Here is a 14,018-nt window from a genome sequence, read left to right as displayed (position 1 = left end):
TGGACATAATTGGCATTTTGCCTACTTCCGCACTGGTAATGTTTGGTGATAGATATAAGTACAGTAGAGCGTCGATTGTCCGAATGTCGGTCAACCGAACGACCGCTTAACCGAACTGTGTACTCACTCGCTTAAAGGATTTTTTTAAACGTTAATTTTGTGTACTGTGTGTATTGTTAATGCAAAATGCGTATGTAATATGTACATATTTTTGTTTAATAAACTGTATCACATACTATATATTCCTGCTAAAGTTGCCTTTGTACGTTACTTTGTAATACTTAAAGAGATGCCTGTTTTTATGAATAAATTTACTGTACAGTACTTCTTTTTGGCAAATAAACATGTACAGTTCGATTATCCGAACAAACCAGTTTTCCGAACACCCATGTCCCCCAATTACTTCGGATAATCGACGCTCTACTGTACTCTTTTGAAAAGGTTGTTGATGTGTTTGAAGTGTAAAAGTTATAATGTTTTTAGGTATTCCAATGAGGACCTGATAATCTTGGAACTGAAGTGTGTGTCTACGTTTATTATTCAGTATAAACTGTGAAATGTTCATCTTCCCTTTTATTTTTCCGTGTTTAATGGGATCATGTTCAATCATGAAAACTGCATGATATTTTATAATTGATATTTTCTGCATGATATGCAGCTTTTCATGGAAACAAAAAAAAATTTTGGTGAAGACAAAACATGAAAGTAACTCTTCTCGACTATAAGTGTTCTCTCCATCATCATTAGCGGAGTTATTACTGATAAAGTAAGTACCAAAAATACGAGTTATTGTTTATTTAATTTTTGATAGGGGATAACTGAGTAACTATCCGAGATAATTATGTCAAATTTTGTCATGTAAAACATTACACCCAAAGTATTTTATTATAGCGCCCAGTATTCTTTAGAGTCTTCAATACTGTAAGTTATGCGGGTGTTTCACAATAGTCACACTGCTATTTCAAACTAGCTCCAAATGCAGGGGCTATTTTGAAACATATGTTTTCATTTTTTGTATGAAAACTAAATGTGATAACGTAAAGGACCTGAGTTATTTTCAAAGATGTTTGTGTAACGTATATAATGGTATTTTTTCATGTTTCTAACCCAAGTAGTTTTTGCTGTACACTCAAAAGTATGGCTTTTCATTTCACAATTACCCCACTTTACCCTTTTTGATAATAGTTTTACGTATTCAGCGAACAACGACATAAAATATGTACACGACTGCTTTGTTTCCATTACAGTTGGTTCGGTTCAGCATATTCTTTTTGATTTTCTTGAAAAAAAAAAAAACTACATATGAAAGAAATCTCAAGTAAAATCAGTACCTGTGGCAAATCTGCTATGTGATTGATGTGACTTGTAAACAAGGAAATTAGGTCGCAGTTTTACCGTACGACCAGATAAATCAGATGAGTAATACAATAATAATTACCAAGTAAATTAAGTACTATCCTTTTCTAGCTTTGTAACTACGTATAACAAATAAACATCAAATTTGACCAATTCAAACAGTAAATAGTATTAGTATAGCATGTGCTACAATTTCGGAGGTATATCGTTGCCTTCATCCGACATATTATTATGTTGTATCCTGTATCCGATGAAGACAATGACATGTGTCGAAACGGTAACATAGATTAGTAATAATAAAAAAAGTTGCCTTTGAACATATTTTATTTTTTATTTAAATTGAATAGTTTCCTGTTTCTCATATAGGATTATACTTACATAATTTCTGTTAAAAATAGTAAGTTAGACTCTTCCTAATCCGATCATTTCTTGCAAAACAGAGGCTCTGGTTTAATTAAAGTGCTGGATTATTGAGAGCATCTGAAATTTAGTTTAACATAAAATACTATACTTTATTAAATTTAACGTTACATACATTACCATAGAAAAATAGGAACAATTAGTCCTTAAGTCTGTATGCGGAGTATTGCTCACAACAATACGTATTCCAGAATTTTCAGTTGTCACAATGCTCGACGGCGGCATGATTTATCAGACAAGCACTTTACAAGCAACAATGAATGAAAGCCACAATAATACTGTATGAACTTTCCCGCAGTTACACTATAAAGAAATACAATCGTTGACAGAGGAGAGAAGTCATGCAACAGAGCCTACTGAATCGGACTACTGAGGGCCGGAGTAGCGAGAGTCTAGTGTAATAATAATAATAATAATAATAATAATAATAATAATAATAATAATAATAATAATAATAATAATAATAATAATAATAATAATAATAATAATAATCAAAGTACTCAAATTAGTTCTTTATCGAAGTTAGAAGTTACACTGATAAAATAATATAAAGGAAAGAAAAATGAAACTTTTGTGATGACTGTACAGCGCCTATATACTGTACGTACGGTAATCATTTTTATCAGGTTTCCTACTGTTCCTCCCACTACATATTTCATTTATGACCTCCCCCACGCATTAGTCTCCTTTGGTGCCAGTTTTAATTTACCCTGTCACGCTTAAAGACGTGACTAACTGTCCTAATACCTCGTAGATAGCAGTCGATTAGGAGAAATGAAGAGCACGTTTAGAGAGTGCAGCTTCTGTCTCTACTTGTTCAAAGTGGTCCAGTAGTTAATGCCACCATGGTTAATGCTACTAGATGCGAGAAGTGAAAAAGTAATGCAGTGATTGAGGTATGTTCATAACGTTAATATCAACCTTAATTACTCTATCTATTAATTTCATTTATGTTACGAGTTCTCTTAGAATTTTTACACATATGCTACTGTACCACACATATACCTAAGGGAATTTTATTCTACAACTTTGTGTTGTGAAAGTGAAGAATGAAAGAGACAAATGTAGCGCTCTTTAATTCGGCACATTCTATAGTTTAGCACATTCTGTAATTCGACGCCCATCAAGCCGATGGAATATTTTTCGGCAATAATAGCTATACAACTCTACATACTTAATAAATTTGTGTGCAATCAGTAACGATTGCTTAAAGAGATCCGAATCACGGAAACAACGTGAGATTAGAGATTTTTTAAAATAGTAATCGGATTTTTGTTGACATAGAGCAATTTATTACAATTTATTTTAAATACGATTGTACTGTATTTTTTATTACTACAAGAATATTAAATGTTTGGATTTAATTTCGTGCTATATTGAACCTATATTATAAAACTGAAAGTGACAATGTTTGTGACTCTTAATCTCTTGAACTGCCCGACCGATCTCGATCAAATTTTCAATGTAGATGTGGTTCTGGCCTGGGAGTGTTTTTAGCTATTTACTTTGACTGTACAACTTAGGGGAGGGGGAGGAGGGGGACAGAAAAAATAAATAAAACTTAATAACTCTTGAACCACCCGACCGATCTTGATCAAATTTTCCATGTGGATGAGGTTCGGGACTGGGATATGATTTTTATAATTTCATTTTGACGGAGCAACGTAGGGGAGGGGGTGGAGGGAGAGATATACAAAAATCAATAAATATAAAAATAAAAGTGACTATGTTTGTGAATTAATTATTTTTGAATCACCCGATCGATCTCAATCAAATTTTGAACATATATGAAGTTCAAACCTGGGAAGTTTTTATCATTTCATTTTGACAGTAGATCTTAGGGAGGGGGAGTGTCTATGTGACTGTCTATGTGACACTGTCTATGTGACTTCACTCTTGAACCACCTGACCGATCTCGATCTAATTTTCAACATAGATAGGTTCGGACCTGGGATGGTATTTATCTATTCACTTTGACGATAGAACTTAGGGTAGAAGGTAGGACGGGAAGATATATAAAAAAAAATAAATAAAACTTAGTAACTCTTGAACCACCGGGCCGACCTCGATCAAATTTTCAACCTATATGAAGTTCGAACATGAGATGATTTTTGTCATATCACTTTGACGATGTAACTTAAAGGAGGAGAAAGACATTTACAAATGATCGAAAATGACCGATATTAGTGTCGAATCTATAGTTTTTGAGGTCGCTGAGATTGACACTTCTGATGCCATTTAAATCATTTAAATCCAATTCAGCCCCGCAAAAATTGTGGGAAGGGATATATACCAGTGTCGAATCAAAATGACCAATATCAGTGTCGAATTCATACTTTTTGTGGTCGCTGAGATGAACAATGACAGTTCCGATGTGGTACGCAACATGGGCAGGAGAAGGGATATATAAAAATGACCAATATCAAGGAGCGCGTTAGTAATAGTAAAAAGTGGCTGACTAACGAAACATATTACTATTTTTTCTTAATTTAACCCAGCGAAGCGGGTAATTGATGCTAGTTACAAATAAGAATATTTTAAACTCCGGTGTTGGTAGAATGACTTGATACGTTGTAGGATATTTATATTGTCTGCACAAAATTCAGATTGCGTAAAAACACAAAATACATATTTTAATAGTTTACATTTATATCTAGAGTCTTTTGTCTTTGGTAAAACTATATTGACGTTCGATAGTCGTTTAAACTCACTAATCCGATACGGCCGTACTCCCCAATGCGCCGAATTAAAGAGCACCTATTGTACTAGCATTACATATAATATAAGCGTTGAATTGATATTCATATAGCAGTGCTGCAGTACCCATTCAAATCAAACTTTAAATATCCATGATCCGTCTTGGCTCAGCGGTACAGCGTTCATCTCTGGTGTATGGGATCCCAGGTTTGATCCCAGCTCGCGTCAAGTGAGCTTTATAGTGGACAAACACAGTGTGCTTGGATTTACTCCCGTTTCCTCCCACTTTCTTCATTCCACCATTTCATTCATTTCTCATTATCACCGTCTCCTTTAGCCTAGCCGACATAACTGTGAGACGTAAAACAAAGATTTCATTTAAACATCCATTTGCAGAAGAACGGAAAAAGGTCAGTCATTACTGATAATAGTTCTTGGGTATTTAATATCTTGCCTGTAACGGATCGGAAGCTAGGAGCATGAAGCATGGTTTGCTGAAGATTGTTAGTGTTTGTTTTTTTTCATCTCGGTTTTTCTTTTTCGGGAGGAAACTCTTCATTATCTATACCTAGGTATATAAACGTCTCAATGTGTGAGAAACGCTAATTCCTAATAGTTAACAGTCGCGCTAATAAATGTCACTAACTGTGCTGTCTGCCTGTGTAAACATTAAATGCGTTCTCGGGCCTACAACTTGCAGTTTTAAAACAGAATGTGGTGATTTAAATGCAACTTAAAAACTGCATTCTTTCAATTTAATAACTTAAAAATAGGTCGCTGTATTTAGATTTGAGCATTAATATTTGTATAAGCGTAAGTTATTCGGTAACGAAACTTTATTGATATTAAATTCTAATAATGGTAACAATTACAAAACCTGATATACAATCCACATCGTTGTCCATCGACAGTAGCGACGTCATGCGGTTGCGACTATGCTCTGAACGACTTTGCTGGTGTTTTGTAAGTATAATTTATACACAAACAAAAGCAATCTTTTCCGCTTCAGAAGACAAGATATAAGGGTGATAATCAATGAAGAGCAAAGAAGCCTGCCTTCTGCCTTTAGGTGACTATAGAAAGTCTAGCTCTTAGTAATAGAAAATTATACATAGAGTAATTGTGCCTAAAATGACATAGTAGGATAAAATGGCAGAGGGTGGATTCTAGCGGAATTGTTCATTTGGCAACGCTGAGAACACGTGTGCTAAAAGCTACTGTTACAGCACTGAATCTGTGTAAATGGCGGAATTTTCCTCCGGACAAAATTACATAGTATGACCAGATCTATATGTCAGACTATAGACCAGATCTCTCCAATTCCAAGTGTTTCTCACCAAACAACAAAACAGAGAAGAAAGGGAACAGAACAATTCACTCTTCTTACCGAAAGCCCCTATTTAAATGATAGAAAGAAGAATCCGAAGAAAAGAAATTGAATGTCCGGAAAACATTTGTAAAGAAAGTTAAGAAAACATTATCTTTTCATGTGGAAGATGAATGTGAAGGATTGGTGTTAAGCGATGATGATGATGATGATTCTCCTTGTATATATTGTGATGAGCTGTATTGATTGTCTCGCCCAGAAGAAGACAATCGCTCAGCCTCGAGCCTCGTTCACTCTTAAAAAGTTATCTGATGTAGAGCCAAGTCTATTCCCCCTATACGAATTCTAATACTTTGATTCTACAAACAGTACGAGTCTCTATATCTTAATGTAAGAAAATTTCATGACTTGACTGTTACGGAATACTGAAATTGCTAAATCTTGCGATCTATGATAATTTATGCCCATTATATCAGTAGACAGAGTTCTACACCTGCATTCATTTTCACTTCTTATATACATAGACAATAGTTAATTAATAAATGGGAATATTCCGCATACATTGCAATATATTGCACTGGATTACCAAAATATTTATACATAATGATATCTGGTGTCGCAGCATCGTTCCTTCCCAAGTTGAGCTCGAAAGACGTTACCATTTCTACCTTCTCTTGAAGCGATTCGGTATGTTTTCGAGCGTTTCGTTCTGGATACTATTTCCGTTTTCAGGATAAGATAGTCACCATGCTTAGAAAAAGCACTGAAACATATTCTGATAGTTCTGTTATCAGGTTGCCGGAAAAGTCATGACGCATTTGATCTATGTTTTACAACATGTATTTCATAACACAAAAGTACATTTCAATCAATGATATACTGTATATTGCCCATTGTGTTCAATAATGTGCCATCTTTCAGCAAGCTGTAGAATTCCTCGTTCATAGTAGAAACAGTGTTTATCCGCGAAAAACTGAAGAAGGTGCCGATCTACAGTCTCATTACACCACACAAGGGGTGTTGAAAAGAGCGAAACAATTGGCAGTCTGTCGGAGCAAGGTCGGGCGAGTATGGTGGGTGTGACAGCACATCTCATCCAAGCTCTGGAAGTTTTTGACGGGTGACTAAACTTGTGTGTGGTTTCAAGTTGTCGTGATGGAACGTGACCCCTCTATGATTAACGAGTTCTGTCTGTTTCTGGATAATTGCTTCATTCAAACTGTTCAATTACCTGCGGTACTTTTCGGAATCGTTTTTTTATTCTTAAGTAGAAGTTCAAAAAACACGATTTGTTTAAAATCGCACAGCACTGAGAGCATAATCTTTCTCTGATGAATGTTTGCTTTTGATGTAATCTGAGGCAAACGACCCCTTCGGGACTCCTTGCGCACCATATTGTTCTAGTTTCTATCAAACAAATGCATATTTCTCGAGGATAGTATCATCTGTCCCTTACTGTTATCGATGGTATAAAAATGAAATACTACACATTACCCCCTTATCAATTCGCCAGTAGATTTGTATTTTTTGATAAGTTAAAACAACATTCTTGGACACCCTAGTGGAAAATGTATTTTTTCATGCATTGTACAAAAAACACAAAGAGTGAACGCAATAGAAACGAAACGAGGAAAAAGATTCGATGTTAAATACTTTGGCATTCTTGGCAAATCACTCAATGTATCATTTCTATTATAAGCAGCATCTTGTTGTTGTACTAGATAACAACGTTAGCTCACGTTCATGGGATGCTCGGATTTATTCTATGTAAAGCCTCATGTTTTGTTTTCTTCACCATAATAGAAGTTTTTATAAATTATTTAGTCATGCGAGAAAAGCAAATTGTGTAGAAACACAACATTTCACTTTGGTAAGCATTATATCTTCTTGCAGTCGAAACTGTGAATAATGAGTTAGTGAATAGCGTTTGTCAGTCTTTTCTTATATAAATAACCAGTGTGTTATCGTCAGCAAGGCTCTACACTAGTGATCGCCAAACCATCCATCACGAACTACTAGTAGCTCGCGGGGACATTTTCGGTAGATCACGTTAACGCTTCGGTTGGTTAAACTTGAACTGTAAGTTTAAAGGAAATAAACAAATGTAAGATTTCTTTAAAGTTGGTAGATCCTTTGAGTGGTAGCTTTCAGTAGGATTTTAAAAGGGTACGAAACCTCAGACGCTTCATAAGTTTGCCGACCAATGCTATACACTACAAAGCTCAAAGTCACAGGTTTTTAACGAAAACAATCTATTTATTATTATTATTATTATTATTATTATTATTATTATTATTATTATTATTATTATTATTATTATTATAACGACAAAAAAGGAGAGAAAAAGTCACATAGTCGAAGCTATTGATAGGAACAGAAGAGATTTATGTCAGATGTTTCTTAGGTTTACGCATGAACGTAATAATATTATTACTTTTATGGATTTACAGATAGAATTATCATTTTATGACAAGAAATGGAGTATAAATATTTGTGAGAGTGTAATAGTAATGAATTTTGTTTTGCCCTTCTTCAAGATACACTTCTGTTCACATAAAGTTGGAAAGTCACTCAGAGACTGTCAAAAATTAAGACTAGATCCATCATAATCCCTACAGATCTGTTCAGGTTCAGAGGGAATCTGTTGTCCCTCCTTTTTATATATAGACACTAACTGCAAGAAGTATTTGTGTCAATGGTAGCCGAGCGTGGTGAGACATTAATTCTTGATGAAATTTTTTTAAAGTTGAAGGTCGAGGGTTCGAAACTGTATTTCGAACATTTTTCTTCATTTTTAACACATGAAGATATAATGAAACAATTAGAAGTGTAATATTAGTTACACACGTGTATTTCAAATTTAATGCCTTGGTGTAAATATTGGTGTTTGTTGCCTGTATTGCATTTTCTTAACTTTTATTTCCAAAACAAATACTTGTAAGAATTCTTGATTTAAAATGTTGACAATTATCAGTAACACTTGGATGGGTGTGAAATTAGACTGAAATAAACACAAATAAGCATATGATCAGATATTTATACATCGAACTAATTTTATATCTGATAAAATACATTTCTACAGCAAACATATTTGATAAATTAATCATCCAATACTGGCAAATTATATATATATAGTAGTAAAAGTCACTCACTGCAACTTTATTTTCCTCACTATTATGAATATAGTTATCGATCAGTTATTGTAAAACAAAGAGTTGTACTCAAAGCTTTATAAAGAATTTTCATACCCTTTCACTATTTCGCAAATAATCGTTAGATATGAATTTTTAAAATATTTGGTAATTTGCTAATGAAAAGGGGTACAACACTTCCACAGCAAAGAAACAATCAATCTATGCTGTGGCGTAACGTGTGAATGAAAAGTTTGAGACAATCATTAAGAATATAAACTGATTATCCGCCATTCAGTCAGTAATTATCAGCTGCTGTCTTTTCGAGAAGAACGGTTGCCAGATAAAATAATTCCAGGGCTTTTACGTTGAGATTCTCAACCTTCATTCACTCACTGTCTCTTGAAGAGAGATAATGGAAATTGAAGAGCTCAATCAAATTAAGTGAGGGATATATATTAGTAAACCATTCTAGTAAGCAACCTTATAGAATCGAAATGTTACTTGTCTGGAGTAGTTATGTGTTAACAAACGGAGCATTAAAATTCACTTTTTCGTAAGTTGTACATATTGTATGATATACAAGCCAGGCAGGGGCGGATAGAGCCACCGAGTTACCGGGCGGTGCTCGGTGCGCCCCCTAGTTGTAGCATATAGAAGAAAATTTCGAACTGAATGGAACTAGCCTTAAATCCAGAAAATCGGAACAGTGGAAACCAAGAAACATATTTTGTTTCAAGTGAGGCATATACGTACAAAACCTGTTGAATTTCTGGTTTTCTGGAAGTTTAATCAGGCTCCCTCATCCCGACCGTAAACGCAAACACTTCGATGTCTTTGTTTAAGCATTACTTGTTATATATTATTTTGCATTTGAAATTAGGGTTAGATTATTTTGAAAATTATTCCAGGAATCTTAAATTTTTGATACTAGAGAACAGACAATGAACCAACGACTTCATCGCTTCTATAGGGTGGCCCGTAAGTTCCTTCCCATTCATGTATCATATGAATGGAGTTTTTTTCTGCATGCTTTGTGCATTCTCGTTTATAATATTATATGATACTGCGTTCTGTGAGGTATGTCTTTCGACTTTTCTCCTACTTTCTTGCAATATATATTTTCAGGAATGCCTGCTTAGCTTTCCCCAAACATGGCCTTCTCCTCCCGAGGCTTTAAACTGATTAAGAGCCTGGTGTGTACTGGCTGTAAAACTACTCAACGGACCATGTCCCGACTCAACCGACCTGTACAATATAAGGTAACCAAAAACAAAGTAATCAAACAAGGTAACCAAAGTATTTGCCGTTCTATAGCAGTGATAAACAAAGGGCAATACAGTGGTCGGTATGAACCTTTAGGTTTCGAAGTAATCTCCATCGGCATCCAACACCTTTTGTCTACCGTTCCTGCAAACTGCACAATAACGTGGTAATAAAATTTGGCGGTCGTGGATGCAAAGAAGGCCCTCAGTACGTTCCGCAAGTCTACCTCAGTTGCAATGGATCTCCCACGGAGGTGGTTGTCCGTAAGGTCCAGTGAATATGGTGCATATGACAATATCTCTCAGCCAATTTTCTGAAAGGTCCCCCGAGATCTCTTTGCAACATATGTCTTGCATTATTGTGCAGGAACAGCATTATTGCATTGTTGTGCAGGAACAGCATTATTGCATTATTGTGCAGGATCCTTGTGATTCACCAATGCTGGCTCCGTGTGCCTCAGTGCATAGCATCCTTGTGCATCCTTTGCAACTACTGAAAGTAGAGGTCAGCAGTGATTGTGTGACTCTTGAAATGAACTTGTAATGCACTCTTTGCCGACAATTCCACCATACAGAGAGTATAAGATTTCATTGTTAAAGGAAGAATTGTTGTCATTGTAAAAAGCATGTCTACCAGAGGCCTCTGTGATTTGCTGCTGGAAATTCTCCACTTGAAGGGTCAGGGGGAAGAACGCTTTCAGTCCATTTAATGAAATTTTTCAGGAGAGGATAAAAACAAGTTATTCATTAAATAACCATTGTAATTACATTGTTAGAAAAATAGTTTTAAGTTTATATCATGGAAAATATTAAATATATGTAAAGAAAAACTTATTTTTACAGCAAATTAGAAAATTGGTGTTGGCGAAAATTGGTGTTGGGGATATCGATTTTATTTGGACTGAAAGTGTTCTTCCCCCTGGCCCTTTACTTAAGTATCGTGTGCCCTGATCAGTTACAAGTGTGGTGTTACGCTCACATACTCAGTCTTGTCATATGTGATGCGACAAAAAGTTCCATTGATTCTGTGTCATTGTTTATTCTGCTGAATGCCTGTGCTGAGCGGTATTTATACGTAAGTCTTATCTGCGAATGGACATTTGGAAGATCAAATGTCAACAAAGGTATCTTATAGTTATTGTGAAAACAAAATGGTAGCCCAAACATTCTGCTTTGCAGAAAGCGTTTGGTCATTTTTCGAACCCAGAAAATACTTTATACATAGAGTTTTATCATAACAATGAAGGAGATTGCTTCTACAGAAAATATCAAACCAGAAGCTAGATGCAAAGCGAAAGGATATATAGAGGGTCTTCTCAAGTTCAAAACAATTCTGGAAGCATTCAAAGAATCAAATGTTCCTGAAAATATTTCAAGTGACATGGAAACTATCCCCAAACACAGAGTGCTGATGTATTCCAGTCATATCAAATGGTGCAGACTACTCTGTCCCAACTAAAGGAGAAGACTTGATATGAATCCGTCAAAAATGCAGCATTAAGGTTTTCAGAATGGGCCAATAAGAGATTTAAAGAATTAGAATGTGATTTCTTTGCTTCTACTGACTTGTTGCCAACTCGCCTTCGCAGGTGGAAAAGAATAGTTTCCTATGAACGTAAAGATAAAGCTGTGTTTGATCCAATAACCAGGTACAGCATCGAAGCATTCAACACAATATTGGATACGGTAATTTCGAGTATTTCTTCAAGATTCAAGAAGCAAGATAGATACTTTATGAACCGATTTGTCGTGGTTGGGCAATAGAAACTTCAGCAAAATAACAGAACTTCCAGACACGGCTTTCGATAAACTTACACACTTTCTGAAAAATCAGTAAAACAAATGAAAAAATGAAATATTTGAGTTTTACGTCCCACGTTTATGCCGGTTAGGCTAAAGGAGACGGTGATTATGAGAAATGAATGAAATGGTGGAATGAAGAAAGTGGGAGGAAAGGGGAGAACCCAGAGGAAACCCACGAGCACTGTGTTTGTCCACCACGAAGTCCACACGGCGGGAGCTGGGATCGAACCAGAGACTCCAAGCACCGGAAGTGAACGCTCTACCACTGAGCCACCGCGCCCCCAAAATCAGTAAAGAAGTTTCCAAAGATTTTAAACAAGAAGAGCTATTGGATTTGCGAAGGAAGTGGGAATCCTTAAATGTCAGTCTTGCTAATGAGTATAACCGAGAAGAAACGAATGATTATGCTGACAGCGCAATTGATTTTGGATTTAAGAAAAGAAAAATAATTCTTCACAATAAATGCGAGTGCAACTGAATGTGTTCCAAAAATTATCCAACGTGCTGCTTATCCAAGTTACTTACTAGCATATACATTTCTGTTGACTTTGCCCGTAAGTCGGGTAACATTTGAAGAAGTTTTCCAAAACTGAAATATATTAAAAATAGGTTGAGTGCCATGTAAGAGGAACCTTGGAAACATTTATATTGATATCTATTGAAAAGTACTTGTTACAGAATGTTTCGAATGAAAAGGTGATCGACGTTGTAGCATCAAAAAGTAGTACACTAAAACATCTGCTACTTTTGTAATATAGTATACGTATTCCTTGGACTTTGTGTAATACTTTGAACAATTGAGAAGTTTGATGCAATAAGGGCGTAAGTCTGAAACATGCAGTTGAAGAAAAACGATGTCGAAAATTTAAGTAGTGTTTTTCTTAAATAAAACAATGTAATATACAGCATTTTATTCTGATATTGAACTGAAATGTTACCAGGAGGCTAAACAAGCATGGTAAAAGCCACAAATGCATTTGATGCAAAAAGGGCGTAAACTCGTAGAGCTCCTCAATTCAGAATGATATACTAATAAAAGAATATAAAGTTTTAATTGTTAAGTTGTTAACACTATTGACTTACTGTAAAAGAAACCTGCGCAATTTGATTTATGATATTGAGATTCTAGTGGCCCTTGTGGGAAAAAGCGCCCGCGCCTCCCTAATGATGCCTCTCTGTCCCTGGAGCCAGGCAGTCCCGTTTTGAAATAGCTTGTTTCGAGGTAAGATAAGAACTAATAGGAGGAAACACGCCCTACATCAAACGTGTCCATTTGCTATTGTAAATGGAATTGTCATCATTAATGAAATAAAAGGTAAATATTCCCAAAAACTGTTATCACGGCATATTTAGTAAATGCCAAGTCTGAAAAAAGTGGATATAAAAATAGGTTCTGAGTCTTCCATAAGGGCTATAATCTAGAGGTGGATAATCATACTCTCATTACTGTACTTTCACACATGTTTTCCTACAATTATACTTCATTGCATTATAATAAGGTTCGACATGTAGATATGGAGAAGGACGAAAAATCAGCTGGAAATAGAAAATAAGAAATAAAGAAGTTCTTAGAAGAGTGAATGAAGAAAGAAGGATATTGAAATTGGTAGCAAAATGGAAAAGTATTTTATTAGGACACTGTCTATGGATGAATTACCTTATAAGAGATACTTTGGAAGGATTAGTTTCTTTACGGAGAAAGAGAGGAAGAAGAAAGTGTCAGCTCCTGGACGACATGAAGATCGAAAATTCTGATTCTTTAGCAGAGACGAAAGCTGAGAATAGAAATGAAAGATTGGTTTGCTATCAGGACCTGTCGATGTGGCAGAACACTGATGGTGATAGTAAGTTTATAGTCATGCTCATAATAAAATATATGATTTGTTGTCTTCATCTCGATGCATAGTAGCGCGCTTTCTTTGCGAAAAAGAATTAAGGTTATTTATGTTTTATATTGATATTTTCACAAAATATAGATACGAATATAGTAAAGAATTATTCCTATTTACGAAGTTTTTG

At 35.3% G+C, this 14,018-nt stretch overlaps 1 protein-coding gene across 5 annotated transcripts in view; it reads left to right on the top strand.

The window, feature by feature from the left end:
- LOC145690288 (protein borderless-like) overlaps positions 1-14,018 on the top strand; it is a 189,660-nt gene that overhangs the window by 87,435 nt on the left and 88,207 nt on the right. For 4 of the 5 annotated variants that reach the window (XM_081765052.1, XM_081765054.1, XM_081765053.1 and 1 more), the window contains exon 1: positions 2,537-2,672. The exons of the other annotated variant lie outside the window; for it this stretch is intronic. The gene's annotated coding sequence lies outside the window, so the exon portion shown is untranslated. Of the gene's footprint in view, positions 1-2,536; positions 2,673-14,018 lie in introns of those variants that run through there. 5 annotated transcript variants of the gene reach the window in all.

Source organism: Thermobia domestica, chromosome 7 (genome assembly GCF_964235325.1).
Source record: "Thermobia domestica chromosome 7, izTheDome1.hap1.1, whole genome shotgun sequence".
NCBI lineage: Eukaryota > Metazoa > Arthropoda > Insecta > Zygentoma > Lepismatidae > Thermobia > Thermobia domestica.
This window is presented reverse-complemented; position numbering and strand designations above follow the sequence as displayed.